At 43.6% G+C, this 13,064-nt stretch overlaps 3 non-coding genes across 3 annotated transcripts; all 3 read right to left on the reverse strand.

Moving 5' to 3' along the window:
- Positions 1–11,509: 11,509 nt before the first annotated feature.
- Positions 11,510–11,628, reverse strand: LOC128370143 (5S ribosomal RNA). Its single transcript, XR_008322264.1, has one exon. It is a non-coding gene; the product is annotated as a 5S ribosomal RNA (ribosomal RNA).
- Positions 11,629–12,041: 413 nt separating this feature from the next.
- LOC128370154 (5S ribosomal RNA) lies at positions 12,042–12,160 on the reverse strand. The gene has a single exon (XR_008322268.1). It is a non-coding gene; the product is annotated as a 5S ribosomal RNA (ribosomal RNA).
- A 413-nt stretch (positions 12,161–12,573) lies between these two features.
- LOC128370165 (5S ribosomal RNA) lies at positions 12,574–12,692 on the reverse strand. The gene has a single exon (XR_008322279.1). It is a non-coding gene; the product is annotated as a 5S ribosomal RNA (ribosomal RNA).
- Positions 12,693–13,064: the final 372 nt, after the last annotated feature.

The following is a 13,064-nucleotide window of genomic DNA, read 5'->3' on the forward strand; positions in this document are numbered from 1 at the left end:
TCACATCCCCCCCTCTTAAACATTTATACAACACTCTGGTTTTCACACTCATCAGATTCACTCTCTTCTCACTTTCTCCTACATACATCTCAATCTCTCCTTCCTCATCCACCACATTCTCTCTCTCAATCATTTCCATCCACTCTCTGGGCATCCCTCCCTTTATCTTGTCCATCATCCCCTCTGCTGTACCCATCCACATTTCATCCCCCCTGCCCCTCACCTCATCAACTACCACCTGTGCCCTCATAAACCCTGGTACATATTCATATACTAAATCCCTCACCTTCCTAAACCCAGCCCTCCACATCAACCTGTTATAAAGTGCTTCTCCTTCCCATGTGATTTTTGGATTTAAAAACACCGGCTGCTCCCATACTTGCTTTACATTCTTACATTCATACTTCACACACTTCACAAACTCACCCCATGATCCCAACACCTCCTTATAAAAATCAGACACCTCACTCAACATTCCTTTCTTCAGTTCCATAAACACTGCACTATCTCCACACCCTCCACATTTATCAATCGCTTCTTTTAAAAACACCTTCCATGTATGATCCCTGTTGTTCCTTAAATACCTCACCATCATTTTCACCCTAAGTGCTTTCTTCTTCTTTTCTAAATTAATCAGTTTCAGTCCTCCATCCTCATACTCATTCTCCATCACCTCCCTGGCTATTCTAACTCCCTTCCCATCCCACAGAAACTCACTCACTACTCTCTCCACCTCCTTCATCACTCTCTCAGGTACATCTAACACATTCATTACATACACCAACTTACTCATCACTAACGCATTCACAACTACCACCTTCCCTTTCAACCCTAACCCTCTGCGCTTCCAAAACCCTAATGTCTTCCTAATACTATTCATTATCCCTTCATATTGCATATCTCTCCCTTCCTTATCCTTTATCCCTAAATTAACACCTAACACTCTGAAATAATCCTGCTTCTCTTTTAACCCTATCTCCACCCTTCCTATGCTATCCTCTCCTATATACATGATCTCTGACTTCTCTATGTTAACTTTAGCCCCTGATGCCCTCCCATACAGCTCTAAACTATCTAATACCTCAACTATACTTTCCCTGTCCTTCACTGTGACTGTTGTGTCGTCTGCATATTGATATAATAAACTCTCTTGTCCTCCTGGTAGCTCTATCCCCCTGATTTTATTGTTTTGCCTTAATAGTAGTGCGAGTGGTTCAGCTGACAGTGAGTACAGCAGTGCTGACATTGGACACCCTTGCCTAACTGACCTTTCTAACCTAAATGTGTCTGTGACTATACCATTAATTTTAACACAGCTGTGTGCCCCCTCATACATCCTCCTAATCCATCCACCTAACCTATGCCCAAAACCCATTTTCTCCAACACCCTGTACAAATAAGTGTGATCTACCCTATCAAATGCCTTATTTAAATCTAAACTTACTACAATCCCTCCCTTTCCTTTCTTCATATACTCTATTGTGTCTCTAATGCTACTTACTGTGTCTGCTATATCCCTACCTGGTATACTATAAGCCTGCGTGCTCCCTACCACCCTCCCAATTACTCTTTTAATCCTGTTGGCTAACACCCGTGCTAATATCTTGTAATCTGTGTTCAGCATTGTAAGTGGTCTGTAGTTTTCTAATCTATCCCTATTCCCTTTCTTATATATGATGCTAACTAGCCCTGTCGACATATCTGCTTTCATCCTATCCTTCTCTTCTATCCATCTAAACAATCTATCTAACACTGGCACTAATTCCTCCCTAAATTCTATATAAAACTCCCCAATAATACCATCTATCCCTGGACTTTTATTCCTACCTAACCCTGCTATGGCTGCTTCTATTTCTCCTGTCCCTATGTTACCCTCACACATCTCCCTATCATCATCACTCACCTTCACTTCTACTTTCTCTAACACCTGCCTCATGCTCTCTTCATCCACTTCTCCTGCCCTAAATAATTCCCTGTAAAATTCTTCTACCCTTTCTGCTATCCCTACAAAATCTGTAATTTTCTCTCCCTCCTTTCCTTCTACCTGTTCTAAATAATTCCTCTTCTGCTTTGTTTTCTCTAGCCCTAAAAAATACCCTGTACATTTCTCTCCCTCAATCACATGTCTTGCCCTACTCCTGACTATTGCTCCCTTACACTTCCTCTGTTCTATCTCCTTCAGCTCTTCTTTAATTCTTATATAATTCTTCAGATCACACTCCTCCTCATCTATCCTCTCTACCTCTCTTTCTAACTCCTCCTTCAGTTTTCTCTCTCTCTCTCTCGCTCTCCTATTCCTACATCTACTATAATTTATGCTCAACTCTTTAATTTCTATTTTCAAATTCTCCCACCACCCCCCAACATCCTCCTCATACATACTGTCATTCATTCTCATGTTTATACATTCTCTCACTTTCTTTTTATATAGTTCATCTTTCACTAGTTCACCATTCAGACACCACACACCACCTCCCCTCCTTTCAATTTGTTGTTTTAAACTAAACTCTAACACCATGTGATCACTAAGTGCAGTTACTTTATACTCTATCTTTCCTATCCTATCAACTATGCCCTTTGCTCCCAAAACTAAATCTATCCTACTCTGTTTTAAAACCCCTCTCACTACTTGTCTCCTGGAAAAAACCCTCCCCTCTGGATTCCTCTCTCTCCACACATCAATCATCCCTCTTTCTCTCATCACCTTTCTCAACACACCCCTCGATGAATCACTCCTATAACATACACTCGATGACGCATCCAACCTTCCACACCACACATTGAAATCACCCACAATCATACAGTTGTCCTCACACACTCCTCCCACCCTCTCAAAAAAACCCCTTCTCTCTCTCTCCTCATTAGGTGCATATAAATTAATTAACTGAAACTTTTTCCCCATGTGCTCAAATATAATACCAATCATTCTCCCTTCCCCATCATCCAAACACTTTCTAACATTCTCAATCACTCCCCTCTTTACTAAGATTGCCACCCCCCTTGATTTGTCTCCCCCGTTGTTCACATACATCTCACCCATCCATTCTCTCTCAGTCTCTCTCACACACACATCATCCCAGTGAGTCTCTTGTAAACATACAATATCTGCATCACACACCAGCAAGGTTTGCTGTCTCCTGTCTCGGTCTCTAAGCCCATTACTATTGAAGGAGGAAAAGCTGAGCGCCATTAGCAGTATTAAAAGGGATGTCAACATGAGTGCTTATCATTTAGCGGCTTTCTTTTTTACTTTTTCCAGTCTCTTACTATGCCTCTTACTTTTAGGTCTTTTCCTCACCTCTCCCACTTTCTCCATGTTATCGTCCTCACTCGCAGTTATATCCGATACCTCCCACTCCATCCCACTCACCCCCGCACCCCCACTCATTCCCTTTCCCCCCTTTTCCACCATCCTTACCCCGCTTGTTTCCCCGTTCATCCCTCCTCCCGTCCCTCTGGCTTCTGCGTCTCTCTCCCCTCCTTTGTCAGTCTCTGTGTCTTTCTCTCCTTCCGTCGGCGTCTCCATTACAGTCTCTACCTCTCCGTCCTGCTCCTCTTCCTCTTCCTCTTCCTCCTGCATCCTCTCCTCTCCCTCTCCTTCCAGTCCTGAAGTCGCGTCTTCTTCACCATCTCCGCTCCGGCTTTGATCCTCTCCGTCGATCGTCTCCTGGCTCCAAACTCCTTCTCCCGTCTGCTCCTTCTCCTGCTCCTTCTCCTGCTGCTGCTCCTCCTGCTGCTTCTCTGCGCACTCTCTGGCGTAATGTCCTTGTTTGCCACATTTGAAACAGGTGAAATCCGGGCAGTCTCTTACTATGTGTCCTGGCTGGATACATAGCCGGCAGACTTTCACCTGCCTGTCATGGATTACTCTGAAGTGCTCCGCTCCTCCTGCTGTTTCAAATTTTGTGGAGTACGGAAGCGACTTGACAAATTCTGTAAACTTTACTTTTAAAAATCGTGTCCCGTCTGCAATGTTTGTACCCGGCCACATCCGTCTCCTTATCCTGGATACTGGGCTCACTCCCCAGTCACGCAATTTGCTCAGTATCGTTTCGTCATCTATATATGTAGGCAAGTTAATAAATGATACAACCATCTCATCGTTATTGATTTCCCTTGCCATTACCGTGTTATTTTGTATTTTCAGACCGTCCATAATTTTTGCTTTCCCTTCTTCAGTTTTCATGGTCAGTTCATAGCTTTTAGGATTCTTGAATCTACAGCCTATAACCTCTCCACACACTTCCTTCACTTTCTTGAGCAGCTCCATCATAGTTATCCTGTCATTTCCGTCTATATCCACCAGTAGGGTTAATCTTTTTTCAAAGATTGTTTTCTCCTTAAGTCCATTGTCCGTAATCCGTTTCTCCTGTGTCATTGCCGGTCCAGTTTTGTTTGCCATGTGGTCCGTCCCAAACATTTCAAAAAGGGAAAATAAAGTCCCCCAAACAGCAGGGCTGTCGGGGGAAAACTACAAAAACAAAACAACACAACTACAGACAACGGATACAACGAACAAAAACAAAAATGAACAGGGATATTTTATGATAGCTTCTAACTCTCGGTACTCACTCAACTCACTTCCTGAAAGGGGCGTGTTCAGGGTGGTATGGCCGTAAGCCACGAAACAGGCCGCAGAAAGCCCATTTAAACATGCTGTGACACCACTGACAGTTGCTCACACCAGCTGAGTGGCGGATAATGGTGTCTCAGCCATCAAACACATGCTATCCTTTAACAGTACTTTGATAGGAATAGTTGTTTTTTTTCTGCGGAGAAACACACAGCTGGAAGGACTGCAACCTTGTTCCTCAGGCCATTTGTGTACATGCGGGATGATTGCAGGCTTTTTACAGGCTGTAACAGTGAGAACTGGAACCCTAAAAACTACTTGGAAAGTGAGGCGTCTCAGTGCCACCTCTCTGGCGTGCATTCAGACACAGCTGGAATGATTGCAGCTTTTGTTCCTCAAAGCCCTGTGTGCGGTGATGGAGCAACAGCGCCCTCCTTTGGTGACAGCTGAGAGGGAAAAAAAGCTTACAGCACCTGGTATTCCCAGGCGGTCTCCAATCCAAGTACTAACCAGGCCCGACCCTGCTTAGCTTCCGAGATCAGACGAGATCGGGCGTGTTTTTTTTGTTTTTTTTTCTTTTTATTATCAAAAATATAAGTTTTTACAAGACATGTTATTTACAAAGAGAACAACAGAAAGAAAATACTAAACAAAACAAAAATAAACTCAATTCATTTGTCACATAAAGCCTGTAGCCAAAACACTCAGGCCAAATAAATGAAAAAAAAAACCCAGACACCATAAAGAAAATATACACCAAAATAAAATTCTCACAAATCTTTGTTTGTGTAGCCTGCAGCCAAAACACTCAGGCCAAATAAATAAAACAAAACCCAGACACCTTAAAGAAAATACACAACAAAATAAAATACTCACAAATATTTATGTTTGTGTAGCCTGCAGCCAAAACGCTCAGGCCAAATAAAAAACCCAAAACAAACCAACATAAAGAAAATACACAACAAAATAGAGTACACACAAATCTTTCTCCACATACAGCCTGCAGCAAAAACCCTCAGGCCAAAAAAAAGAAATAAAAATAAGAACCCAGACAATAAAAAGGAAAAACACGCAAAAAGAAAAACCATAAAAAACCACAAATTATACTCTACGCAAGCCTGTAGCCAAAACACTCAGGCCAAAACAAAAAAAATAAATATATAAATAAATAAACAAACTAAACAAAAAGCAAATTAAAAAAAAAGGAAAAAGGAGAAAAACAAACAACAAAAAACAAAAAACACCGAAAACCAAAACAAACCACACTCTAAAAAAATTCACTGGAGAGGCAAGACTGCTCGCCCCAGTCCATCTGTACCTCTCCATCTTCCCCAATCCTGATGAGGGTACTCCCCATAATGAACCCTCTCTCAAATTCCTCACTATCTACTGATCTGTACATCATGTTGACATCCCTCTTCAATCCACTCCTAAATATGCTCCAGACGTCAGCTTTCCTCTTCTCATAATGGGCCAGATTCCTCCTCAGTTTGACTGCAAACCTTGCATGGCTCAATGTGTAGTTCAAGAGACTCACCCCTTTCATTCTTCCTTCCACTCCAAACAACCACAATTCCTTCCACTCCATTCTCTCTACATATCTTTCATTCCAACACCTGTTAATTAACTCCTTCAATCTCTCAAAATACCTCTGCAACTCCTCACATTCAACAAACTCATGCATACATGTTTCAACTTCCACTCCACATACATCACATTCTTTCTTCACATTCACGTCAAACTTACTTATAATTAAATTATTAAAAACCCTGTTGTGTCTTAAAAGAAAATCAAAATTCTCACATTCACTACTATTCCATTTCACTCTCAGATTCATCCATATTCTTTTCACATCCATGTCATTCATCACTCTCATCCATACTTTCTCTGCAGCTGGTCTCCTCACATCCCCCCCTCTTAAACATTTATACAACACTCTGGTTTTCACACTCATCAGATTCACTCTCTTCTCACTTTCTCCTACATACATCTCAATCTCTCCTTCCTCATCCACCACATTCTCTCTCTCAATCATTTCCATCCACTCTCTGGGCATCCCTCCCTTTATCTTGTCCATCATCCCCTCTGCTGTACCCATCCACATTTCATCCCCCCTGCCCCTCACCTCATCAACTACCACCTGTGCCCTCATAAACCCTGGTACATATTCATATACTAAATCCCTCACCTTCCTAAACCCAGCCCTCCACATCAACCTGTTATAAAGTGCTTCTCCTTCCCATGTGATTTTTGGATTTAAAAACACCGGCTGCTCCCATACTTGCTTTACATTCTTACATTCATACTTCACACACTTCACAAACTCACCCCATGATCCCAACACCTCCTTATAAAAATCAGACACCTCACTCAACATTCCTTTCTTCAGTTCCATAAACACTGCACTATCTCCACACCCTCCACATTTATCAATCGCTTCTTTTAAAAACACCTTCCATGTATGATCCCTGTTGTTCCTTAAATACCTCACCATCATTTTCACCCTAAGTGCTTTCTTCTTCTTTTCTAAATTAATCAGTTTCAGTCCTCCATCCTCATACTCATTCTCCATCACCTCCCTGGCTATTCTAACTCCCTTCCCATCCCACAGAAACTCACTCACTACTCTCTCCACCTCCTTCATCACTCTCTCAGGTACATCTAACACATTCATTACATACACCAACTTACTCATCACTAACGCATTCACAACTACCACCTTCCCTTTCAACCCTAACCCTCTGCGCTTCCAAAACCCTAATGTCTTCCTAATACTATTCATTATCCCTTCATATTGCATATCTCTCCCTTCCTTATCCTTTATCCCTAAATTAACACCTAACACTCTGAAATAATCCTGCTTCTCTTTTAACCCTATCTCCACCCTTCCTATGCTATCCTCTCCTATATACATGATCTCTGACTTCTCTATGTTAACTTTAGCCCCTGATGCCCTCCCATACAGCTCTAAACTATCTAATACCTCAACTATACTTTCCCTGTCCTTCACTGTGACTGTTGTGTCGTCTGCATATTGATATAATAAACTCTCTTGTCCTCCTGGTAGCTCTATCCCCCTGATTTTATTGTTTTGCCTTAATAGTAGTGCGAGTGGTTCAGCTGACAGTGAGTACAGCAGTGCTGACATTGGACACCCTTGCCTAACTGACCTTTCTAACCTAAATGTGTCTGTGACTATACCATTAATTTTAACACAGCTGTGTGCCCCCTCATACATCCTCCTAATCCATCCACCTAACCTATGCCCAAAACCCATTTTCTCCAACACCCTGTACAAATAAGTGTGATCTACCCTATCAAATGCCTTATTTAAATCTAAACTTACTACAATCCCTCCCTTTCCTTTCTTCATATACTCTATTGTGTCTCTAATGCTACTTACTGTGTCTGCTATATCCCTACCTGGTATACTATAAGCCTGCGTGCTCCCTACCACCCTCCCAATTACTCTTTTAATCCTGTTGGCTAACACCCGTGCTAATATCTTGTAATCTGTGTTCAGCATTGTAAGTGGTCTGTAGTTTTCTAATCTATCCCTATTCCCTTTCTTATATATGATGCTAACTAGCCCTGTCGACATATCTGCTTTCATCCTATCCTTCTCTTCTATCCATCTAAACAATCTATCTAACACTGGCACTAATTCCTCCCTAAATTCTATATAAAACTCCCCAATAATACCATCTATCCCTGGACTTTTATTCCTACCTAACCCTGCTATGGCTGCTTCTATTTCTCCTGTCCCTATGTTACCCTCACACATCTCCCTATCATCATCACTCACCTTCACTTCTACTTTCTCTAACACCTGCCTCATGCTCTCTTCATCCACTTCTCCTGCCCTAAATAATTCCCTGTAAAATTCTTCTACCCTTTCTGCTATCCCTACAAAATCTGTAATTTTCTCTCCCTCCTTTCCTTCTACCTGTTCTAAATAATTCCTCTTCTGCTTTGTTTTCTCTAGCCCTAAAAAATACCCTGTACATTTCTCTCCCTCAATCACATGTCTTGCCCTACTCCTGACTATTGCTCCCTTACACTTCCTCTGTTCTATCTCCTTCAGCTCTTCTTTAATTCTTATATAATTCTTCAGATCACACTCCTCCTCATCTATCCTCTCTACCTCTCTTTCTAACTCCTCCTTCAGTTTTCTCTCTCTCTCTCTCGCTCTCCTATTCCTACATCTACTATAATTTATGCTCAACTCTTTAATTTCTATTTTCAAATTCTCCCACCACCCCCCAACATCCTCCTCATACATACTGTCATTCATTCTCATGTTTATACATTCTCTCACTTTCTTTTTATATAGTTCATCTTTCACTAGTTCACCATTCAGACACCACACACCACCTCCCCTCCTTTCAATTTGTTGTTTTAAACTAAACTCTAACACCATGTGATCACTAAGTGCAGTTACTTTATACTCTATCTTTCCTATCCTATCAACTATGCCCTTTGCTCCCAAAACTAAATCTATCCTACTCTGTTTTAAAACCCCTCTCACTACTTGTCTCCTGGAAAAAACCCTCCCCTCTGGATTCCTCTCTCTCCACACATCAATCATCCCTCTTTCTCTCATCACCTTTCTCAACACACCCCTCGATGAATCACTCCTATAACATACACTCGATGACGCATCCAACCTTCCACACCACACATTGAAATCACCCACAATCATACAGTTGTCCTCACACACTCCTCCCACCCTCTCAAAAAAACCCCTTCTCTCTCTCTCCTCATTAGGTGCATATAAATTAATTAACTGAAACTTTTTCCCCATGTGCTCAAATATAATACCAATCATTCTCCCTTCCCCATCATCCAAACACTTTCTAACATTCTCAATCACTCCCCTCTTTACTAAGATTGCCACCCCCCTTGATTTGTCTCCCCCGTTGTTCACATACATCTCACCCATCCATTCTCTCTCAGTCTCTCTCACACACACATCATCCCAGTGAGTCTCTTGTAAACATACAATATCTGCATCACACACCAGCAAGGTTTGCTGTCTCCTGTCTCGGTCTCTAAGCCCATTACTATTGAAGGAGGAAAAGCTGAGCGCCATTAGCAGTATTAAAAGGGATGTCAACATGAGTGCTTATCATTTAGCGGCTTTCTTTTTTACTTTTTCCAGTCTCTTACTATGCCTCTTACTTTTAGGTCTTTTCCTCACCTCTCCCACTTTCTCCATGTTATCGTCCTCACTCGCAGTTATATCCGATACCTCCCACTCCATCCCACTCACCCCCGCACCCCCACTCATTCCCTTTCCCCCCTTTTCCACCATCCTTACCCCGCTTGTTTCCCCGTTCATCCCTCCTCCCGTCCCTCTGGCTTCTGCGTCTCTCTCCCCTCCTTTGTCAGTCTCTGTGTCTTTCTCTCCTTCCGTCGGCGTCTCCATTACAGTCTCTACCTCTCCGTCCTGCTCCTCTTCCTCTTCCTCTTCCTCCTGCATCCTCTCCTCTCCCTCTCCTTCCAGTCCTGAAGTCGCGTCTTCTTCACCATCTCCGCTCCGGCTTTGATCCTCTCCGTCGATCGTCTCCTGGCTCCAAACTCCTTCTCCCGTCTGCTCCTTCTCCTGCTCCTTCTCCTGCTGCTGCTCCTCCTGCTGCTTCTCTGCGCACTCTCTGGCGTAATGTCCTTGTTTGCCACATTTGAAACAGGTGAAATCCGGGCAGTCTCTTACTATGTGTCCTGGCTGGATACATAGCCGGCAGACTTTCACCTGCCTGTCATGGATTACTCTGAAGTGCTCCGCTCCTCCTGCTGTTTCAAATTTTGTGGAGTACGGAAGCGACTTGACAAATTCTGTAAACTTTACTTTTAAAAATCGTGTCCCGTCTGCAATGTTTGTACCCGGCCACATCCGTCTCCTTATCCTGGATACTGGGCTCACTCCCCAGTCACGCAATTTGCTCAGTATCGTTTCGTCATCTATATATGTAGGCAAGTTAATAAATGATACAACCATCTCATCGTTATTGATTTCCCTTGCCATTACCGTGTTATTTTGTATTTTCAGACCGTCCATAATTTTTGCTTTCCCTTCTTCAGTTTTCATGGTCAGTTCATAGCTTTTAGGATTCTTGAATCTACAGCCTATAACCTCTCCACACACTTCCTTCACTTTCTTGAGCAGCTCCATCATAGTTATCCTGTCATTTCCGTCTATATCCACCAGTAGGGTTAATCTTTTTTCAAAGATTGTTTTCTCCTTAAGTCCATTGTCCGTAATCCGTTTCTCCTGTGTCATTGCCGGTCCAGTTTTGTTTGCCATGTGGTCCGTCCCAAACATTTCAAAAAGGGAAAATAAAGTCCCCCAAACAGCAGGGCTGTCGGGGGAAAACTACAAAAACAAAACAACACAACTACAGACAACGGATACAACGAACAAAAACAAAAATGAACAGGGATATTTTATGATAGCTTCTAACTCTCGGTACTCACTCAACTCACTTCCTGAAAGGGGCGTGTTCAGGGTGGTATGGCCGTAAGCCACGAAACAGGCCGCAGAAAGCCCATTTAAACATGCTGTGACACCACTGACAGTTGCTCACACCAGCTGAGTGGCGGATAATGGTGTCTCAGCCATCAAACACATGCTATCCTTTAACAGTACTTTGATAGGAATAGTTGTTTTTTTTCTGCGGAGAAACACACAGCTGGAAGGACTGCAACCTTGTTCCTCAGGCCATTTGTGTACATGCGGGATGATTGCAGGCTTTTTACAGGCTGTAACAGTGAGAACTGGAACCCTAAAAACTACTTGGAAAGTGAGGCGTCTCAGTGCCACCTCTCTGGCGTGCATTCAGACACAGCTGGAATGATTGCAGCTTTTGTTCCTCAAAGCCCTGTGTGCGGTGATGGAGCAACAGCGCCCTCCTTTGGTGACAGCTGAGAGGGAAAAAAAGCTTACAGCACCTGGTATTCCCAGGCGGTCTCCCATCCAAGTACTAACCAGGCCCGACCCTGCTTAGCTTCCGAGATCAGACGAGATCGGGCGTGTTCAGGGTGGTATGGCCGTAAGCAACGAAACAGGCCGCAGAAAGCCCATTTAAACATGCTGTGACACCACTGACAGTTGCTCACACCAGCTGAGTGGCGGATAATGGTGTCTCAGCCATCAAACACATGCTATCCTTTAACAGTACTTTGATAGGAATAGTTTTTTTTTTTCTGCGGAGAAACACACAGCTGGAAGGACTGCAACCTTGTTCCTCAGGCCATTTGTGTACATGCGGGATGATTGCAGGCTTTTTACAGGCTGTAACAGTGAGAACTGGAACCCTAAAAACTACTTGGAAAGTGAGGCGTCTCAGTGCCACCTCTCTGGCGTGCATTCAGACACAGCTGGAATGATTGCAGCTTTTGTTCCTCAATGCCCTGTGTGCGGTGATGGAGCAACAGCGCCCTCCTTTGGTGACAGCTGAGAGGGAAAAAAAGCTTACAGCACCTGGTATTCCCAGGCGGTCTCCCATCCAAGTACTAACCAGGCCCGACCCTGCTTAGCTTCCGAGATCAGACGAGATCGGGCGTGTTCAGGGTGGTATGGCCGTAAGCGACGAAACAGGCCGCAGAAAGCCCATTTAAACATGCTGTGACACCACTGACAGTTGCTCACACCAGCTGAGTGGCGGATAATGGTGTCTCAGCCATCAAACACATGCTATCCTTTAACAGTACTTTGATAGGAATAGTTGTTTTTTTTCTGCGGAGAAACACACAGCTGGAAGGACTGCAACCTTGTTCCTCAGGCCATTTGTGTACATGCGGGATGATTGCAGGCTTTTTACAGGCTGTAACAGTGAGAACTGGAACCCTAAAAACTACTTGGAAAGTGAGGCGTCTCAGTGCCACCTCTCTGGCGTGCATTCAGACACAGCTGGAATGATTGCAGCTTTTGTTCCTCAAAGCCCTGTGTGCGGTGATGGAGCAACAGCGCCCTCCTTTGGTGACAGCTGAGAGGGAAAAAAAGCTTACAGCACCTGGTATTCCCAGGCGGTCTCCCATCCAAGTACTAACCAGGCCCGACCCTGCTTAGCTTCCGAGATCAGACGAGATCGGGCGTGTTCAGGGTGGTATGGCCGTAAGCAACGAAACAGGCCGCAGAAAGCCCATTTAAACATGCTGTGACACCACTGACAGTTGCTCACACCAGCTGAGTGGCGGATAATGGTGTCTCAGCCATCAAACACATGCTATCCTTTAACAGTACTTTGATAGGAATAGTTTTTTTTTTTCTGCGGAGAAACACACAGCTGGAAGGACTGCAACCTTGTTCCTCAGGCCATTTGTGTACATGCGGGATGATTGCAGGCTTTTTACAGGCTGTAACAGTGAGAACTGGAACCCTAAAAACTACTTGGAAAGTGAGGCGTCTCAGTGCCACCTCTCTGGCGTGCATTCAGACACAGCTGGAATGATTGCAGCTTTTGTTCCTCAATGCCCTGTGTGCGGTGATGGA

The sequence above is a fragment of the Scomber japonicus genome, chromosome 12 (assembly GCF_027409825.1).
Source record: "Scomber japonicus isolate fScoJap1 chromosome 12, fScoJap1.pri, whole genome shotgun sequence".
NCBI classification, from domain to species: domain Eukaryota; kingdom Metazoa; phylum Chordata; class Actinopteri; order Scombriformes; family Scombridae; genus Scomber; species Scomber japonicus.